This window comes from Oncorhynchus keta, chromosome 12 (genome assembly GCF_023373465.1).
Source record: "Oncorhynchus keta strain PuntledgeMale-10-30-2019 chromosome 12, Oket_V2, whole genome shotgun sequence".
NCBI lineage: Eukaryota > Metazoa > Chordata > Actinopteri > Salmoniformes > Salmonidae > Oncorhynchus > Oncorhynchus keta.
Genome location: NC_068432.1, coordinates 16,499,368 through 16,521,222, shown reverse-complemented (window position 1 = coordinate 16,521,222; position 21,855 = coordinate 16,499,368). Strand labels below are relative to the sequence as shown.

At 41.4% G+C, this 21,855-nt stretch overlaps 1 protein-coding gene across 2 annotated transcripts in view; it reads right to left on the bottom strand.

Moving 5' to 3' along the window:
* igsf9bb (immunoglobulin superfamily, member 9Bb) overlaps positions 1-21,855 on the bottom strand; it is a 197,757-nt gene that overhangs the window by 99,006 nt on the left and 76,896 nt on the right. The window lies entirely within an intron of this gene.

Below are 21,855 nucleotides of genomic sequence, written 5' to 3'. Positions count from 1 at the left end.
AATTCTACTTATGGAAGAAGTCGCTGATTGTCCCAGTACATACAAACAATAGGCCAAAAGAAACGATTTACGCCCTGTGGCCTTGACATCTGTACCTATTCAATGTTTTCAAAAAATGATTCAAAAACAGATTCTCTGATCTCTCATCCCAATTAGATCCTATCCAATTCACCCACCGTGCCTCCAGGAGTGTTGATGGTGCATTACTGATCATGTTTAACAATATCTCCAAACATTTAGGAAAGGCAAATAACCTCGTGAAAATTGTAGTCATTGACTTCAGTAGTGCATTTAACACCCTCCAATCCCACCTGCTGGTGGATATGCTGGTGAATATGGGTGTCAACTCTACTGATCAAGTGGATTAATAGTTTCCTTGTGAACCATACTCAACAAGTGAAGTTTAACTCTGCCATCCCTACATCTAGAACGGTGAACACGGAGCCCCTCAAGGTTGCGTACTTTCACCGGTACTGTACACACGGTACACAAAAGATTGTCAAGCCTCTGGCTCAGCCCATAAATTCTTTAAGTATGCAGATGACACCTTTGTTGTGGGTTTCCTCCACCCAGACCAAGCCTCTTTTCAAGGTTTTGACAGAGAAACTGCGAAATTCGTCTAGTGGTGCGCAGATAACATTATTGAAATAAACATTAAGAAAACAAACAAAATGGAAATTGATTTCAGGAACAAAAATCCATCACCAGGCTAGCTAGCCTATCTTGGTCCAGTCCAGCTAGTTCCTGGCTCATGATGTCAAGCTGCTGTACAGCCCTGGTGGAGTTTCCTTTCGGTTAACAATAGAAGCGCCATACGCCAATGGCCACTGATATTTGACTTTGTCAATTTAAAAAAAAAATGCAAAAAGAAAAGCTATGTCCTGCTCCTTCCCTGACTTTTTCTAAATGTTTGTATTTTACACAGATCATTTGTCAGACATTTGAAATCACAAACAAAAAAAGTATTGAGCCTTTTTACCTGTTTTTTTCTCTTTTACGTTTTACTTTGTAAAACAAAGCTGTTAAGGGACTGTTTTACTTACTGTAACTATTTTACAAATCAAATTTATTGTAATGGAAACAAAAACATGCTACGTGTTGCAGTAGGCCTATAGAATAATACAAAACATGTCCTTTACTCCAAGTTGATGAGCAGGAAAAAAACTGTGCCAGTCAACCTGCATAGCCGGCCCAACGAAACTACACCTACACCAAAACTCATTTCACACATAAAAGTAAGCCTGGAGACTAGATTAAATTGACAATCTGTGACAATATGTGACAATATTAGGCCTATAAATTGTCAAATTGTACATGATGAGATGGGGACATCTTGTAATTGACAGATGCAGGGAAAGGAGAATCACTTTATCAAATATTCCTTCAGAGTCACATTTTATTTCTATATAGTATCAGAAAAAGCATATTCTGCAGCTTCTAAGACAGCTTCCAATTGGCTAATTTATCCCCCCTCCTCTCCACTGAAGCTATTCCCCAGATTGTTGCTGTAAATGTGAATGTGTTCTGAGTCAACTTATCTGGTAAAATAAGGATAAAAAAAATATCCTTTGTCAAATAACTCAAAATTCAAGAGGTACAGCTCTATTTACAAATGGCACTTTTTCCAAGAATATCTCTGCTGTCCATGCATTCAGCACATGACCACTCGCATGGCAGCATTGCTCTGGCAACTAAGCAAAAACGTGTAACATAATGAACTTAAAACAAAAATATGCTATTCTGTCGCCAATGGATGAATGGGCGATCAGATAGAAACTGATAATGTGTTTATGACGGGTTTATGTCAAATGCAGACGTTGCAGCACATCAGAGATTGTACTGTTGCTCATGCACACAGAAAAGGAAACAGTACGTGGGACATGTCTAAAGATTAAATCAAGTTAGTTTTGTACTTTTTGCATGTCCGCAGGGCAGACGGCAGAAAGAGTATGGATGTGGAGTCATTATGGTTTGATAGGTATGGGGTGGACTTCACAGAGACCATGGCAGAGACCATGGCAGAGACCATGCCACGCGATCGCTTCAGAGGGATTTTTACAACAACAGTGGCAGGTGCACACGAAACAAGATCCTTGAAAACTGTGTGCAAACGATTTGTTTGAGGGACTTGCTCACACAAAACTCAGAAACTGTGTGCTGACTGTGGACCCGAATCATAAAGACAAGATTGATTCATGCATAAAGGTACGCATATAAGGACAAAACACAGTGTCCGAATCAACAAATATATTTACACTACCGGTCAAAAGTTTTATAACACCTACTCATTCAAGGGTTTTTCTTCATTTGACTATTTTCTACATTGTAGAATAATAGTGAAGACGTCAAAACTATGAAATAACACATATCATGTATCATGTAGTAACCAAAAATGTGTTAAACAAATCAAAATCTAATTTATATTTGAGATTCTTCAAAGTAGCCACCCTTTGCGCACTCTTGGCATTCCCTCAACCAGCTTCACCTGGAATGGTTTTCCAACAGTCTTGAAGGAGTTCCCACATATAATGAGCACTTGTGAGCTGCTTTTCCTTAACTCTTTGGTCCGACTCATTCCAAACCATTTCAATTTGGTTTGAGGTCGGGGGTTTATGGAGGCCAGGTCATCTGATGCAGCACTCCACCACACTCCTTCTTGGTAAAATAGCCCTTACACAGCCTGGAGGCGTGTTGGGTTATTGTCCTGTTGAAAAACAAAATGATAGTCCCACTAAGCCTAAATTAGATTGGATGGCGTATCGCTGCAGAATGCTGTGGTAGCCATGCTGGTTAAGTGTGCCTTGAATTCTAAATAAATCACAGACAGTGTCACCAGCAAAGCACCCCCACACCATCACACCTCCTCCATGCTTCACGGTGGGAACCACACATGCGGAGATCATTCCTTCACCCACACCGCGTCTCACAAAGACACGGCGGTTGGAACCAAAAATCTCCAATTTGGACTCCAGACCAAAGGACAAATTTAAACCGGTCTAATATCCATTGCTTTTGTTTCTTGGCCCAAACAAGTCTCTTCTTCTCATTGGTGTCCTTTAGTAGTGGTTTCTTTGCAGCAATTCGACCATGAAGGCCTGATTCATGCAGTCTCCTCTGAACAGTTGATGTTGAGATGTGTCTGTTACTTGAACTCTGTAAAGCATTTATTTGGGCTGCAATTTCTGAGGCTGGTAACTCTAATGAACTTATCCTCTGCAGCAGAGGTAACTCTGGGTCTTCCATTCCTGTGGCGGTCCTCATGAGAGCCAGTTTCATCATATCGCTTGATGGTTTTTGCGACTGCACTTGAAGAAACTTTCAAAGTTCTTGAAATTTTCCGTATTGACTGACCTTCATTTCTGTAATGATGGACTGTCGTTTCTCTTTGCTTATTTGAGCTGTTCTTTCCATAACATGGACTTTTACCAAATAGGGCTATCTTCTGTTAACCCCCCTGCCTTGTCACAACACAACTGAATGGCTCAAACGCATTAAGAAATTAACAAGGCACACCTGTGAATTGAAATGAATTCCAGGTGACTACCTCATGAAGCTAGTTGAGAAAATGCCAAGAGTGTGCAAAGCTGTCATCCAGGCAAAGGGTGGCTATTTGAAAAATGTCAAATATAAAATATATTTTGATTTGTTTAACACTTTTTTGGTTATTACATGATTCCATATGTGTTTCTTCATAGTTGAGGTCTTCACTATTGTTCACAATCTAAATAAGGGCAAATTATAATGTTTGAAGTCATATTCAAGAAAATAAAAAACACAAGCTGGGTGATGATGACATTGTTGACCCATAAACCCAAAATCAAGCTTGTGCCAGACATAAGGATAACTGGTCTTATGTCCCTGATGAACTAGGGTTAGCTCTCTCTGTCTGAATATAATGCGTCATTTAGAAAGTATTCACACCCATTGACATTTTCCACATTTTGTTGTGTTACACAGCTTGAATTTAAAATGGATTAAATTGTGATTTTGTGTCACTAGCCTACACACAATACCCCATAACACCAAAGTGGATAAAAAATAACATTTAACAAATACAAAATGAAAAGTTGAAATGTCTTGAGTCAATAAGTATTCAACCCCTTTGTTATGGAAAGCCTAAATAAGTTCAGGAGTAAAAATGTTCTTAAAAAAGGCACATAATATGTTTCATGGACTCACTCGGTGTGCAATAATAGTATTTGACAGGATGTTTTAATGACTACCTCATCTCTGTACCCCGCACATACCATTATCTGTAATGTCCCTCAATCAAGCAGTGGATTTAAAACACAGATTCAACCATAAAGACCAGAGGTTGTCCAATGCCTTGCAAAGGACACAAAAAAAGCAGACAGTGAACATCCCTTTGAGCATGGTAAAGTTATTCATTACACTTTGGATGGTGTATCAATACACCCATTCACTACAAAGATACAGGTTTACATCCTAACACAGTTGCCGGAGAGGAAGGAAAACACTCAGGGATTTCACCATGAGGACAAAGGTGATTTTAAAACAGAGTTTAATGGCTGTGATAGGAGAAAACTGAGGATGGATCAACAACATTGTAGTAACTGTAATGACAGAGTGAAAAGAAGGAAGCCTGCATAGAATAAAAAATATCCCAAAACATGCATCCTGTTTGCAATAAGGCACTAAAGTAATGCTACAAAAAAAGTGGCAAAGAAATGACCTTTTGGTCTTGAATACAAAGCGTTATGTTTGGTGCAAATCCGGGATAGATCGTCATTGTAAATAAGAATTTGTTCTTAACTGACTTGCCTAGTTAAATAACATTTTAAAAAATAAACACTGGCGATTCTTACCAAGACGACATCGAATGTTCCCAAGTGGCCTAGTTACAGTTTTGACTTAAATTGTCTTGAAAATCTATGGCAAGACTTGAAGACTGTCTAGCAATTACCACCAACCAGCTTGACAGAGTTTGAAGAATTGAAACGAGAATAAAGGGCAAATATTCTACAATCCAGGTATATTTTAGATAAATGTTAGAAAGTATCTTTACATAGTCAAACCGGGGTAAACAGGAATTGCATTTAATCTTATAATCTGGGGATCATCCCAACGGCAAAACTCAAAGCTCGACAGATCCTACGTAGCAGCAACGGGACCACTTCAAAATCACAAGAAGCATAAGTCACTCAGACCCCCTTTCGTTGCAAATGTGACCTTGAATAAATGATGAGCGTTTTGAAATCTCAAGACAGGCTTTTCCCTGAGAAATTATGTAAAGTATCTTGTCGTGGCAATCCCCTCCAGTGAAGCAAATACACAAACAAAATCCTAATGTCAAGATTGTGATATGTACTTGCTTACTTAATGTTGAACCAATACCATACACATTAGAATATCAGATCTTGGCTAATAGTCCAATATCTACCTACTAGTCCCTAGAAAGAGTAATTTTGCTCCTGCGGTTGCTCGTGGCTGGAAGGTTGAGTTAGTGAAATGGTGACAATGCACTGTATGAATCTCAGAAAGGCTAACAGCTGTTTTTGTAGTGTTCCAGTGCTGCCTGTCTGCATCATACAGTAAATAGTATTACTTTCATATATTTGACCTTGCAGATTTGACCTTGCAGAATAGAATATATATCTGTCTGAAATGCACACTCACAGTGTAGGACCATACGCATTGTTCAACTGTCTGGTGTATGTTTCAATGCAATCGGACAGCGAGCATTACGAGACAACGGTATGAAGAGACCAGGAAAGTTTGAGCCTTTATCTACCAAAGCTTTGTCAGTGAGACAAGCCGGGAAGCTCCTACAAAAATGAGTCGAAATGAGAGAAAGAGGGAGAAGCACATTTAAACGTGAACAAACCAATGTGCTGATATGCCACCGCAGCTAATTACAGAAAAACAAAAAACAAAAAGATCGCTTTGGAGTGCTTTTCTCCCAATTTTCTCTCAGTAATAAAATCATCTTTGCCCCGGGACTTGATGATGGGGATCGGGACAGATCATCCTCTGAGACAATTGGCCCGTCTCCCGACAAAACAGACCCCCAGCGTCCCTACCTGAGAGAGAGAGACACACACACACACACTGGCTTATAGAGGGGAGAGTAAATGACTCAGAGCTTTTCTCTAATTTTCAATTCCTCTTTCTTCATAGTCTACACATCTATAACCACCTTATTACATAAGTTATCTGCTTACATGTGTAACCCAAAAGCTTTGTCCCAGTCATGTCAATCAGTTACCATCAGCACCAAGAACCATAGTGGGGCTAATTGTGGGTCAATGGGTCAACGTGGTTGACATGGGCTACCAAAGGAACAGGTGAATTCATTAAAAAGGTTTAATTTGTAGTGTGTCATAAACATTATTTGCATAGAATTGTACCAACTTCCCAAAGGTGGTTAAGATTGATTAATTCAAAGGAATATAAAATTATGTATTCGTAGGCACTACATTGCAGACAGATATTGAGTACTGTACTGCAGTGTACAAAACTTTAGACTGAACCACAGACAGAGAGCGACAGAACAGCAGATCTCATAACCTCATCATCTGCTGCTTGTCTGCTCCATGTGTTGAATAGCAAGCAGGGTTTTTTCAAAATCAAAATTGGGCTCAGGTGGTGGGCATGGCGGGGGTGTGGCCATGCGCGGCCCAAAAATTGAGGCTCTTCTGTTCGCCAAAGTGACACCATTTTGCTGTTTTAAAGCACATATCCTGCAATTCTACACATCTTGCCATGGGGTTGAGAGAAAATCTGCAGATTTAAAGCTAATTTCCTGCAATTCTACACATTTAGACATGGCTAATGCTATCAGAGTGACTCAAATATTATAACAAAATCATTGGGGGCCCCATGCCATGACAAAAATACTCCTGAATGAATAATTATTAAAATTTTAGATTCTACCTGACTGTCTAGCTTTTATTTTGGTGATTGTTAGATCTCAAAGACGATCTTTTTTTATTTTTTAAATAAAGAAGTTCATTATCTTTTCTACGTGATTTATATCTGGTTTTAGTTTTAGTTTTTTACATACCGAAAATTATATAAACTCAGCAAAAAAAGAAATAGCAAACTTAACATGTATAAATATTTGTATGACCATTATTATAACAAGATTCAACAACAGACATAAAATGAACAAGTTCCACAGACATGTGACTAATGTGTACCTGAACAAAGGGGGGTCAAAATCAAAAGTAACAGTCAGTATCTGGTGTGGCCACCAGCTGCATTAAGCACTGCAGTGCTTCTCTTCCTCGTGGACTACACCAGATTTGCCAGTTATTGCTGTGAGATGTTACCCCACTCTTCCACCGAGGCACAAGCAAGTTCCCGGACATTTCTGGGGGTCCAACAGGTCCCTGACATGCTCAATGGGATTGAGAGCCGGGTTCTTCGCTGGCCATGGCAGAACACTGACATTCCTGTCTTGCACGAAATCATGCACAGAACGAGCAGTATGGCTGGTGGCATTGTCATGCTGGAGGGTCATGTCTGGATTAGAGGTCAACCGATTATGATTTTTCAACGCCGATACCGGTTATTGGAGGACCAAAAAAGCCGATACCGATTAATCAGCCAATTTTTTGGTTTGTTATTTATTTGTAATAATGACAATTACAACAATACTAAATTAACACATTTTAACTTAATATAATACATCAATAAAATCTATTTAGCCTCAAATAAAGAATGAAACATGTTCAATTTGGTTTAAATAATGCAAAAACAAAGTGTTGAAGAAGAAAGTAATATGTGCCGATATGCAATATGTGCCATGTAAAAATGTGTGCCATGTAAAAAAGCTTATGTTAAAAAAAAAAAAAAACTTTTGAGTTCCTTGCTCAGAACATGAGAACATATGAAAGTTGGTGGTTCCTTTTAACATGAGACTTCAATATTCCAAGGTAAGAGGTTTTAGGCTGTAGTTAATATAGTATTTATAGGACTATTTCTCTCTATACCATTTGCATTTCATTAACCTTTGACTATTGGATGTTCTTATAGGCACTATAGTATTGCCAGTGTAACATTATAGCTTCCGTCCCCCTCCTCGCCCCTACCTGGGCTCGAACCAGGAACACATCGACAACAGCCACCCTCGAAGCATCGTTACCCATCGCTCCACAAAAGCCGCGGCCCTTGCAGTGCAAGGGGAATAACTACTCCAATTCTAAAAGCGAGTGACGTTTGAAACGGTATTAGCGCATACCCAGCTAACTAGCTAGCCATTTCACATTGGTTACACCAGCCATTAGGCTGATAGGCTTGAAGTGATAAATTTCGGAGTACTTCTCCTGTCCTATTCGGTGTCCTGTGTGAATCTAAGTGTGCGTTCTCTAATTCTCTCCTTCTCTCTTTCTTTCTCTCTCTCGGAGGACCTGAGCCCTAGGACCATGTCCCAGGACTACCTGACATGAGGACTCCTTGCTGTCCCCAGTCCACCTGGCCATGCTCCTGCTCCAGTTTCAACTGACCTGAGCCCTAGGACCGTGCCCCAGGACTACCTGACATGAAGGCTCCTTGCTGTCCCCAGTCCACCTGACTGTGCTGCTGCTCCAGTTTCAACTGTTCTGCCTTATTATTATTCGACCATGCTGGTCATTTATGAACATTTGAACATCTTGGTCATGTTCTGTTATAATCTCTACCCGGCACAGCCAGAAGAGGACTGGCCACCCCACATAGCCCGGTTCCTCTCTAGGTTTCTTCCTAGGTTTTGGCCTTTCTAGGGAGTTTTTCCTAGCCACCGTGCATTTACACCTGCATTGTTTGCTGTTTGGGGTTTTAGGCTGGGTTTCTGTACAGCACTTTGAGATATCAGCTGATGTACGAAGGGCTATATAAATAAATTTGATTTGATTTGATTTGATAAACAGCGCTGTGCCTGCGAAGAGCTCCTGGCAAAACGCACGAAAGTGCTGTTTGAATGAATGATTACGGGCCTGCTGCTGCTAAGTCAGACTGCTCTATCAAATCAGACTTAATTATAACATAATAACACACAGAAATACGAGCCTTTGGTCATTAATATGGTCGAATCCAGAAACTAACATTTTGAAAAAAGAAAAAAAAAAAGTTTATTATTTCAGTGAAATACCGTTCGGTATTTTATCTAACGGGTGCCATCCCTAAGTCTAAATATTCTTGTTACATTGCATAACCTTCAAAGTTATGTCATAATTACGTAACATTCTGGCAAATTAGTTCGCAATGAGCCTGGCAGCGCAAACTGTTGCATATACCCTGACTCTTGGCTTCGACTGCATTCGCGTAACAGGCAGGTTACTCGTGGAGTGCAATGGTTAGAGCGTTGGACTAGTTAACTGTACGGTTGCAAGATTGAATCCCCTGAGCTGACAAGGTGAAAATCTGTCATTCTGCCCCTGAACAAGGCAGTTAACCCACCGTTCCTAGGCAGTCATTGAAAATAAGAATGTGTTCTTAACTGACTTGCCTAGTTAAATAAAAGGTATAAAAAAATAATTAAAAAACGGAAATTGGCCCTCCAAAAATACAGATTTCCGATTGTTATGAAAACTTGAAATCGGCCCTAATTAAATCGGAAATTCCGATTAATCGGTCGACCTCTAATCTGGATGAGCCTGCAGGAAGGGTACCACATGAGGGAGGAGGATGTCTTCCCTGTAACGCACAGCATTGAGATTGCCTGCAATGACAACAAGCTCAGTCCAATGATGCTGTGACACGCTGCCCCAGACCATGACGAACCCTCCACCTCCAAATCGATCCCGCGTCAGAGTACAGGCTTCAGTGTAATGCGCTCATTCCTTCGACAATAAACGTGAATCCGACCATCACCCCATGTGAGACAAAACCGCGACTCGTCAGTGAAGAGCACTTTTTGCCAGTCCTGTCTGGTCCAGGGAAGGTGGGTTTGTGCAAAGGTGGGTTTGTTGGTGATGTTTGGTGGGGACCTACCTTACAACAGACCTACAAGCCCTCAGTCCAGCCTCTCAGCCTATTGCGGACAGTCTGAGCACTGATGGAGGGATTGTGCGTTCCTGGTGTAACTCAGGCAGTTGTTGTTGCCATCCTGTACCTGTCCCGCAGGTGTGATGTTCGGATGTACTGATACTGTGCAGGTGTTGTTACACGTGGTCTGCCATTGCAAGGGCAATCAGCTGTCTGTCCATCTTTCTTTTGGTGTTTTTCAGAGTCAGTAAAGGCCTCTGTAGTGTCCTAAGTTTTCATAACTGTGACCTTAATTGCCTACCATTGTAAGCTGTTAGTGTCTTAACGACCGTTCCACAGGTGCATGTTCATTAATTGTTTATGGTTCATTGAACAAGCATGAGAAACAGTGTTAAAACCATTTACAATTAAGATATGTGAAGTTATTTGAATTGTTACAAATTATCTTTGAAAGACAGGATCCTGAAAAAGGGACGTTCCATTTTTTGCTGAGTTTATATAGAAAAATATATATATACTGTATATACAGTGCATTCGGAAAGTATTCAGACCCCTCGGCTTTCTCCACATTTTGTTACATTACAGACTTATTCTAAAATGGATTCAATATTTAAAAAATCTCAATCTACACACAATACCCCATAATGACAAAGCATCCTGTTTCCATTGATTATCCTTGAGATGTTTCTACAATTTGATTGGAGAAATTAAATTGATTGGACATGATTTGTAAAGGCACACACCTGTCTACAGTGGGGCAAAAAAGTATTTAGTCAGCCACCAATTGTGCAAGTTCTCCCACTTAAAAGGATGAGAGAGGCCTGTAATGTTCATCATATTCAACTATGACAGACAAAATTAGAAAAAAAATCCAGAAAAATCACATAGTAGGATTTTTATTTATTTATTTTCAAATTATGGTGGAAAATAAGTATTTGGTCAATAACAAAAGTTTCTCAATACTTACCCTTTGTTGGCAATGACAGAGGTCTTCACAAGGTTTTCATACACCGTTGCTGGTATTTTGGTCCATTCCTCCATGCAGATCTCTTCTAGAACAGTGATGTTTTGGGGCTGTTGCTGGTCAACACGGACTTTCAACTCCCTCCAAAGATTTTCTATGGGGTTGAGATCTGGAGACTGGCTAGGACACTCCAGGACCTTGAAATGCTTCTTACGAAGCCACTCCTTCGTTGCCCGGGCAGTGTGTTTGGGATCATTGTCATGATGAAGAGTGGCTGGGTCTTTCAATGCCCTTGCTGATGGAAGGAGGTTTTCACTCAAAATCTCACGATACATGGCCCCATTCATTCTTTCCTTTACACGGATCAGTCGTCCTGGTCCCTTTGCAGAAAAACAGCCCCAAAGCATGATGTTTCCACCCCCATGCTTCACAATAGGTATGGTGTTCTTTGGATGCAACTCAGCAATTCTTTGTCCTCCAAACACGACGAGTTGAGTTTTTACCAAAAAGTTATATTTTGATTTCATCTGACCATATGACATTCTCCCAATCTTCTTCTGGATCATCCAAATGCTCTCTAGCAAACTTCAGACGGGCCTGGCCATGTACTGGCTTAAGCAGGGGGACACGTCTGGCACTGCAGGATTTGAGTCCCTGGCGGCGTAGTGTGTTACTGATGGTAGGCTTTGTTACTTTGGTCCCAGCTCTCTGCAGGTCATTCACTAGGTCCCCCCGTGTGGTTCTGGGATTTTTGCTCACCGTTCTTGTGATCATTTTGACACCACGGGGTGAGATCTTGCATGGAGCCCCAGATCGAGGGAGATTATCAGTGGTCTTGTATGTCTTCCATTTCCTAATAATTGCTCCCACAGTTGATCTTTTCAAACCAAGCTGCTTACCTATTGCAGATTCAGTCTTTCCAGCCTAATTTTGTTTCTGGTGTCCTTTGACAGCTCTTTGGTCTTGGCCATAGTGGAGTTTGGAGTGTGACTGTTTGAGGTTGTGGACAGGTGTCTTTTATACTGATAACAAGTTCAAACAGGTGCCATTAATACAGGTATCGAGTGGAGGACAAAGGAGCCTCTTAAAGAAGAAGTTACAGGTCTGTGAGAGCCAGAAATCTTGCTTGTTTGTAGGTGACCAAATACTTATTTATTTTCCACCATCATTTGCACCATAATTTTTCTCTCTTTGTCTGTCATAGTTGAAGTGTACCAATGATGAAAATTACAGGCCTCTCTCATCTTTTTAAGTGGGAGAACTTGCACAATTGGTGGCTGACTAAATACTCCCCCCCCCCCACCACTGTATATAAGGTCCCCAGTTGACAGTGCATGAAAGAAAAACCAAGCCATCAGGTCAAAGGAATTGTCTGTAGAGCTCAAAGACAGGATTGTGTCGAAGCACAGATCTAGGGAAGGGTCCCAAAATATTTATGCAGCATTGAAGGTCCCAAAGTACACGGTGGCCTCCATCATTCTTAAATGGGAGTTTGGAACCACTAATACCCTTCCTAGAGCTGGACAATTGGGGGAGAAGGGCCTTGGTCAGAGAGCTGACCAAGAACCCAATGGTATCTCTGACAGAGCTCCAGAGTTCCTCTGTGGAGATGGGGAGAACCTTCCAGAAGGACAAACATCTCTGCAGCAATCCACCATCAGGCCTTTATTGCACATCACAGCCTGCTTGGAGTTTGCCAAAAGGCATCTAAAGGACTCTCAGACCATAGGAAACAAGATTCTCTGGTCTGATGACACCAAGATTGAACTCTTTGGCCTTACAGTGTAACATGGTGGTGGCAGCATCATACTGTGGGGATGTTTTTCATCGGCAGGGACTGGGATAGTAGTCAGGATCGAGGCAAAGATGAACTGAGCAAAGTACAGAGAGATCCTTGATGAAAACTTGCTACAGAGTGCTCAGGACCTGACTGGGGTGAAGGTTCACCTCTTAACAGGACAACAACCTTAAGCACACAGCCAAGACAACGCAGGACTGGCTTATAGACCTGAAAATAACTGTGCAGTCATGCTCCCCATCAACCTGACAGAGCTTGAGAGGATCTTCAGAGAACAATGGGAGAAACTCCCCGAATACAGGTGTACCAAACTTGTAGCGTTGTACCCAAGAAGACTAGAGGCTGTAATCGCTGCCAAAAGGTGCTTCAACAAAGTACTGAGTAAAGGGTCTGAATACTTATGTAAATGCAATATATCTTTTTTTTTATTTGAGCTAAATTAGCAAACATTTCTAAAAAACGATTTTTGCTTTGTCATTATGTGGTATTGTGTGTAGATTGATAAGGGGGAAACAATTAAGGGATCTGAATACTTTCCTGAAGGCACTGTAAATGGGCCGCACATGTCTATTTCCTTTTCAATCAATTTGCAAAAATGTATAAAAACATGTTTATACCAAGAGATTATGGGTTATTGTGTGTAAATGGGTGAGAAAAATATATTTAATCAATTTTGAATTCAGGCTAACAACAAAATGTGGAACAGGTCAAGGTGTATGAATACTTCACTGTCACCCTCAGCCTTAGTTTGAATGATCACTAAGTCACTGCATTAGAGATGGATCTTGTGGGCTCTACCCGCCCTCCATACTAACACACAAGCACACCATTGTCCTTCCATTTAATCTATTCTAATGCTTACCAGTGCTTAACAGTCTCTCCAACCTATAGCAGTGATTCCCCTATATTCATTTAGCAGTGGCAGGCCACCACTCCAAAAAATATGATTGAATTAAAATGTTTACAATATTATAATTCTGCTTTTTTTTTTTAATAAAAAAAATGGCATGGCACCGAGTCCCTATTGATTTTGTTATAATGTTTGAGTAACTCGGATAGCATAAGAACACAGTATAATACATGGCAAAATTAATAGAATTGCAGAACATTTCCTTTAAAACTGCACATTTTCTCTCTGACCCATTGCAAAACGTGTAGAATTGGAGCAGGAAATTATATTTAAAACAGCAACGTTTTGACTCCGCGGACAAGAGGAGGGTCTCTAAAATCTTAGGTCGAGGACAGTGCCATTGGCCATGCCCACTACCACGCACCCACCCCGAGGTCACTTTGCCACCGCTTCTGAAGAAAATCCTGGGGAAACACTGCAATAGGGTTGTGTTGCAGAGTCTCTCCAACCAATCGGGTTGTGCATTTAGCTATCCTTCAGCTGCTGGCTAATGATGAAGTCTGTGCTACTGAAGTCCCTGTTTTTCCAGCACCAACACCAGCAGAGCGAGAGTTGGTTAGAGCCATGGACAGGTCCTGGGATGCATGCACCACCGCTCACTGCTGCTATACTATGGCACACTGTGTCCATCTGAAAACACACACTTACCTTTATTTTTTTTATTTGACCTTTATTTAACTAGGCAAGTCAATTAAGAACAAATTCTTATTTTCAATGACCGCCTAGGAACAGTGAGTTAACTGCCTGTTCAGGGGCAGAACGACAGATTTGTACCTTGTCAGCTCGGGGGTTTGAACTTGCAACCTTCCGGTTCCTAGTCCAACACTCTAACCACTAGGCTACCCTGCCGCCCCAAGGGCAACACTCTGAAACAACTGCATCCAATACATTAGGAATGTCTGTATGCCTTACATATGAGCTCTAATAAAACAATTATGTCATCCCCAAGAACTTCACAGCCTCCCCATGATGCGTTAAAAAAGGTTCTTCATTTTACCTGTCGTCGATAGCAGAATGAACCGACACTGACATCCCAACAACACCATCTCTAATATGCCCTCAGCTGCCTACCATTCATTTAGCACCTCTCTGCCCTGACAATGACATCAGAGAGGCTAGAGTGTTCAGGGAGAAATAATGCTACAATTCATGTTTGAGTGTCATCCTATTGTGCTAATCTTGTGGGATCGTTAGGATTCGCATGGCAGGCCATAAACATCAAAATGTCTGAACCATGTTTGATTATGTCTTTGGTAGTTCTGGTTCTACGCCAAACATGACTTGACAATAAGTATGATGCTGTCCTTAAAACATATATCAGTGGATATCATTCACCTGTCCTGTGGCATTTTACCCCCATTGCACTTCGCTCATAGAGTTGTGTCTGTTATTTGATGGAAATGGTTTGCCTGGCTGCCAGTCTGTTTCTGCTTTCTTGACAAATCCTTATGGAATTGTCATGTCTGCTGTGTGTTATTGAGTGATAAGGAGTTGGCAAGAGCAAAAACAGATCTGAGACCAGGCTCGAAAATTGTCTCTTCTACTTTCTATCTGTGTCTAGTCTCTAGACTACAGCCACATCACAACAGCAGCATCAAATCTAGCGATTTCCCTGACAAGCACTTTAGTCCTGGCTTACAGTCCTGGGTAAATCATTTAACTGTGATCTGGATCTCGCTTTGACACAGGGTCTGGGGAGAAAAGTGAGAATTGGGTCCGCGGAAACTGTTCACTTGACGACAACCTTTTACCTCGGCTGACATGGGATGCGGCCTTTATATTTGTAGCCAGCAATTGAGTCAGTGTGACTGAACTAAATAGTGAGGAGAAACGCTATTTATCAGATTAGCTGTGTGTGAAGTCGACATGGTTAGGCGACAAGTGGCGTTCAGTCTATCTGGAAACTGCCAACTTGTACGTTCACTTCAGACACAGAAGACTAGATTATTCCACACTGCCACTCTGTCAAGCGTTGGCGTATTGTAAAGGAATAACAATGGGCAGCTGCTAACAGCGAAAGAGAGAAAGACAACATGTAACAGTTCATATTGGAAATGATTAACATTCACTGGAAATTCCTGGAATTCCAAGTCCTTTCAGTGCTTGTGCATTATTATGTACAGTTGAAGTCGGAAGTTTACATACACAGGTTGGAGTCATTAAAACTCGTTTTTCAGCCACTCCACAAATGTCTTGTTAACAAACTATAGTTTTGGCAAGTCAGTTAGGACATCTACTTTGTGCATGGAAAATGTAATTTTTCCAACAATTGTTTACAAACAGATTATTTCACTTATAATTCACTGCATCACAATTCCAGTGGGTCAGAAGTTTACACACAATAAGTTGACTGTGCCTTTAAACAGCTTGGAAAATGTTAAAAAATTATGACATGGTTTCAGAAGCTTCTGATAGGCTAATTGACATAAATGGAGTCAATTGAAGGTGTACCTGTGGATGTATTTCAAGGTCTACCTGACAACTCAGTGCCACCTTGCTTGACATCATGGGAAAATCAAAATAAATTGTAGACCTCCACAAGTCTGGTTCATCCTTGGGAGCAATTTTCAAATGCCTGAAGTTACCACGTTCATCTGTACAAAAAATAGTATGCAAGTATAAACACCATGGGACCACACTGCCGTCATACCGCTCAGGAAGGAGACACGTTCTGTCTCCCAGAGATGAACGTACTTTGGTGCGAAAAGTGCAAATCAATCCCAGGATAACAGCAGAGGACCTTGTGAAGATGCTGGAGGAAACAGGTACAACAGTATCTACATCCACAGTAAAACGAGTCCTATATCGACTTTACCTGAAAGGCCACTCAGCAAGGAAGAAGCCACTGCTCCAAAACCGCCATAAAAAGCCAGACTACTGTTTGCAACTGCACATGGGGACAATGATCGTACTTTTTGGGGAAATATCCTCTGGTCTGATGAAACAAAAATAGAATTGTTTGGCCATAATGACCATTGTTATGTTTGGAGGAAAAAGGGGGAGGCTTGCAAGCCGAAGAACACCATCCCATCCGTGAAGCACGGGGGTGACGCATCATGTTGTGAGGGTGCTTTGCTGCAGGAGGGACTAGTGCACTTCACAAAATAGATGGCGTCACGAGGTAGGAAAATCACGTGGATATATTGAAGCAACATCTCAAGACATCAGTCAGGAAGTTAAAGCTTGGTTGCAAATGGGTCTTCCAAATGGACAATGACCCCAAGCAGACTTCCAAAGTTGTGGCAAAATGGCTTAAGGACAACAAAGTCAAGTTATTGCAGTAGCCATCACAAAGCCCTGACCTCAATCCCATAGCAAATTTGTGGGCAGAACTGTAAAAGTGTGTGTGAGCAAGGAAGCCTACAAACCTGAGTCAGTTACACCAGCTCTGTCAGGAGGAATGGGCCAAAATTCACCCAACTTATTGTGGGAAGCTTGTGGAAGACTACCGGAAATGTTTGACCCAAGTTAAACAATTTAAAGGCAATGCTACCAAATACTAATTGAGTGTAAACTGATCCACTGAGAATGAGATGAAAGAAATAAAAGCTGAAATAAGTAATTCTCTCTACTATTATTCTGTGTATTATTCTGTGTATTATTCTGACATTTCACATTCTTAAAATAAAGTGGCGATCCTAACTTACCTAAGACAGGGAATTTTTACTCTGATTAAATGTCAGGAATTTTGAAAAAAAATGTTTTTGGCTAAAGTGTATGTCAACTTCCAACTTCAACTGTATACAAAAGTATGTAGACACCCCTTCAAATGAGTGGATACAGCAATTTCAGCCATACCCGTTGCTGACAATTGTATAAGATCAAGTACACCGCCATGCAATTTCCACAGAAAAACATTGGCAGTAGAATGGCCTTACTGAAGAGCTCAGTGACTTTCAACGTGGCACCGTCATAGGATGCCACCTTTCCAACAAGTCAGTTCGTCAAATTTCTGCCCTGCTGGAGCTGCCCCGGTCAATTCAAACGCTGTTATTTTGAAGTGGAAACGTCTAGGAACACTCGGTATTGGTACCCCATTATTTATTATTAAATGTTATTATTTTTCTATTATTTCTCTCTGCATTGATGGTAAGATTAGGTGTGTGTGAAGTCGACAACCAATTGTAACTCACTCCCTCAACGCTACTGAAGCTAACGGCTAAGTAAGCAAATCAATGTTAGTCCACACTTCACAAAGCATGTGACGTATAAAATGTGTTTTGATTGTTGTACTCAATAACTCAATGCTCTAAATGACTATCGCATTGAAAACCACAAATGCACAATTAAGAGGGATTCAAACACCGGCGGCATGCACCCTCAAGTTCTGAGGGGGCACAAAGTAGATGGAGATGGCTGCGGGGTGGTCCGGAGGGGCTCCCCATCCTTAAGTTGTAGAATTTTTCATTTTTCAAACACCTGAAAGTATTTTCTGCAATCTCGAGTCATAATCATTATGCCTAATTATACGTAAAAGCTATCTGTATCCTCCTGACTGGTGGTTCTTTTTATTTAAAGAAATGAAATATGCTTTTCTGCATCTCTGCTAAAATCTGGGTAAAATATTGAAAGGAACATGAGTCTTATTCAGTACATTTAGTTATTGATTACTTTTCTAAGGTCTACCAATCTTGCCAGCAGGCATGTCAGTTGAGATAGTTAGACAAGCTAGCTAATCTAATTTGATTGCTACTCTAGCCTGAAATGGGTTCTTGGTTGTTGGTTATAAGCTTGGGCGATTGAGAACCTATCTGGGTTACCTAAAGTCAACTTCATAAAATAATTGTTTTGTTTTATTTTCTGAAGACAAAAAAAATCACGTGCCCCATGGGCATGACGCCTCTGGATTCAAATAGCCTTGTGGTGAAAGAGAGCACTCAAGTGGACTCTGGCCGATAAAAGTCTGCACAGGAAGAATCAAGGACCATCACAAACATAATTGAAAAAAGCTCTACTACAATATGATAGGCTATAATAGCTAACTGAGAAACACAAGTGTAGAATATAGTAGGAAAAACTGTTTTGATGCACTAGAATTCCACTGTTGGTTGTCAATGTTTGCTAGAAGCATAAAAATAACTACTAGAGGAGCTATCCATGAAGGATGTCCTCCCAGAACAGCCAGTTCCTTATTTCCTAGTATGGAAGGGGTGCAACCAAAGAAAAGGGGAAGAAGCTTGGCAAGTTAGCTCTATGAGATCAAACACGGAAATATTTTTCATTCATCGTACAGTACAGACATGAAGTATTTCACTGTTCCTTTGCCACATATGCATGACTGAACTTCTAGTCTAATGCGGAGGCACAGAACTCCTCTATTTGCCCGAGAAGCAAATAAAAAGTGTACGCTCTCAGATCTATTCCCAGTTCTCTTAATTGAAAGGATAGTTAACCAAATACAATAGAAGAATTGGACACATTTGGATTTTGGGTGAACTACCCCTTTAAGAGGTAGTTAGAGGGTGGTACAATCTCGAAGTGTGCTGCTGTAATGCTTTCATAATTAAGCTGCAGAGGAGGAAGGAAGGAACCATTTGTTTGGATGAGAGGGGTAGTTTGTCGAGTGTGCCTGGGGAACTGATGCAAGTGGGTTGTTGTGAGTAATGGTCCCTTCCACTTTGAAGCATGACAGTACTGAAAAACCTCCCACTCTGCGAGGCATCATGTTCTGATGTGGCAGCACTGCTCCAAGCCCACTCCAATACCTGTTACTTTTCATTCCTCCTCTTTCTTTTCATCCTTCCTTTCAAGTTGTTCTACACATTTGAAAAGTAATGTGTTTTTGTGCAGTTGGTCCCTTTTCATTGTAAAAGCTCCTCACATGTCGCTTGTACCAAAGTGAATACGTCTCCTCTAGTATAGGACGAGTGCTACTGAAATAAAGTAGGTTATTATCATCATTTTGGATTCCTCAGTCTTCATTCTTTGCATCAAAGTTGCAAGGAACATTATGCAGATTATTGGGCCATTGCTCCTCCAGTCTGGGTTGTTTATTTAATCCTATAGGGATAAACAGTGGCTAGGGGTCATGTGTAAATCTGTTTTCAGAGCACGAGTGGAGACATTTAAAAAAAAACATTTCATCCCCTTTTCCTTTTTTATAGAGTGCTGTGTGAGAGAGAACTAGAGATAAAGTGAACACAACAGAGAGAGAAATAGAGCGAGAGTGCGATAGAGTGAGAGAGCACGTGAGAGAGCGAGAAAGAGAAAGCGAGCAATGGAGCGATGGTGCGATGGAGAGAGACAGGATATAGAGAAGCTGTGCAGCTTATATGCACTGCAGATCTCTGCTGCAAAGGAGGGATGGAGGGATGAGAGCTATTTTAGGGGGTGTAGGAACCAAGCCTTGGGGATCTGAACCAGAGAGAATCACCTAAAGGGCATAGGAGGCTGCACTGTCAGAGAAAGAGAGGCACCGGTGGAGCTTCAGATCACTGAACAGCACTGTAGGGTTATGCACATACTGTATCAGACCCAATGTGACTGAAGTGAAGCCTATGTTCTTCAAGTCACCCCATGTCCCCCATGTATGTGCACAGCAAGAACAGTTCTAGGATCAGCTTATCTGGATCCTAAAATCCTAAACTCTACACAGAGAAGCTAGCCATGACATCATTCCCACCAACCACTCTCCCCTTCCCTCATATGTCACGTGGCTCACACCTTGGTTGACAGGGTGCGGGAGGGGCGAGGAATATCACAGCATCACAACAGACTCAACCATTGCCCAACCAATTGTAATTCACTCCCTCAACGCTACTGAAGCTAACTGCTAATTAAGAACGTTCCCCAAATAGCGTCCTGACAACCGAGACGACCAAGGCACAACAAGCAAAGGTTGCTGCTTTATCCATCATCATTATGCGCCTGGCCCAAACCCTGAGAGAGTTCTGGCAGCACGAGGCGCCATAAATATATTCATGGCATTACATAAGGCATTTTGCTGTGTTATTTGAAGGCAAGAGGCAGGCAGGAAGCAGGCAGGAGGCAGGCAGTCACAATGTTAGAAGGGATGGTAATGAGTTCTTTGAGTGGCATCTCATAAAAAATTCTAGAACACAGGGCCGTCGCCACGGTGCCGATTGAAGTGCTTGGAGTTGATTCCATTTACCTACTTGAAGATTGACATCTCTGTCTAGTCCCAATGACATCAAACGTGGAACTCGACTATGCTGCTCGACTACACGACTCCTTTGGGTTTGTTCGTTTTTCATACCGTATCGTCTTTGAGGATTTTGCATATGAAACACGTGGTATCTAATGAAACGCTAATGGTACTTCAAGAAATGGAAAATGCATTTGAAAGTGATATACATTATCCACTGACAGGTTAGCCAACTAGTTGGACCAACTACCAGTTTTCACATGAACTTCACCAGCGTGGGTTAATGTTAGCACAAAGTTGCAGAGGTGTGACGTCAGCTTAACCAATTGATACCTTCTCACTCTTAATAAGGTGAGGCCCTCTAAACCTGCTGCCAGGGCTAAACGGAGCCCCTGCTATCAGTGCCTAGTCAAAAGGGACTCAGCTGGTACACTGACCTGGCAACAATCCACTATGTCTATGCTAAGCAGACAGATTTAAGAGGGGCCTCCGAGTACACAAATAGGCATGCCGTCACTACAAACAGGCACAAGCACGTGCATACACATACAGTACATGCCCAGACAAACACACACACACACACACACACACACACACACACACACACACACACACACACACACACACACACACACACACACACACACACACACAGTGGCTGGCTACAGTTGCGGTTAGGGCAGTGTCCACATTTAATCCATTGATTCGATCTCGGAACTAATCTTACTGATCAGGGTCAAGAGGAGTTTATGCTCAGGTATGTTTTGCTTTAGACAAACACAGAATTCAAGGACAGCCACAATAGTCAAGGGCTCTGTTCTATGAAAACTGGTTTCCTGGATCAGTTAAAAATACCATTCTTCCAGCAGAGGAGGCATGATTGAACTGAGTTTATTTTTTGTTTCACACAGCGCGACACTTTATTGAGCACACAAATCCTCAACGTGCATTCTGGTAGTGGACAACAATGTTTTTACTTATCTCAGCAACCCAGCTACCATGTATGACTACGTAGGACTCCTACAGCTATCACATGTCAGACATATTACCAAGTCGAATACATATTGCAAATATTACATGTACTTGAGGTGGACTTGAAGCAATGGAGTCCAAAAAGTGCAACTCTCCAGGCCAGGCAAACTAACTCAAGT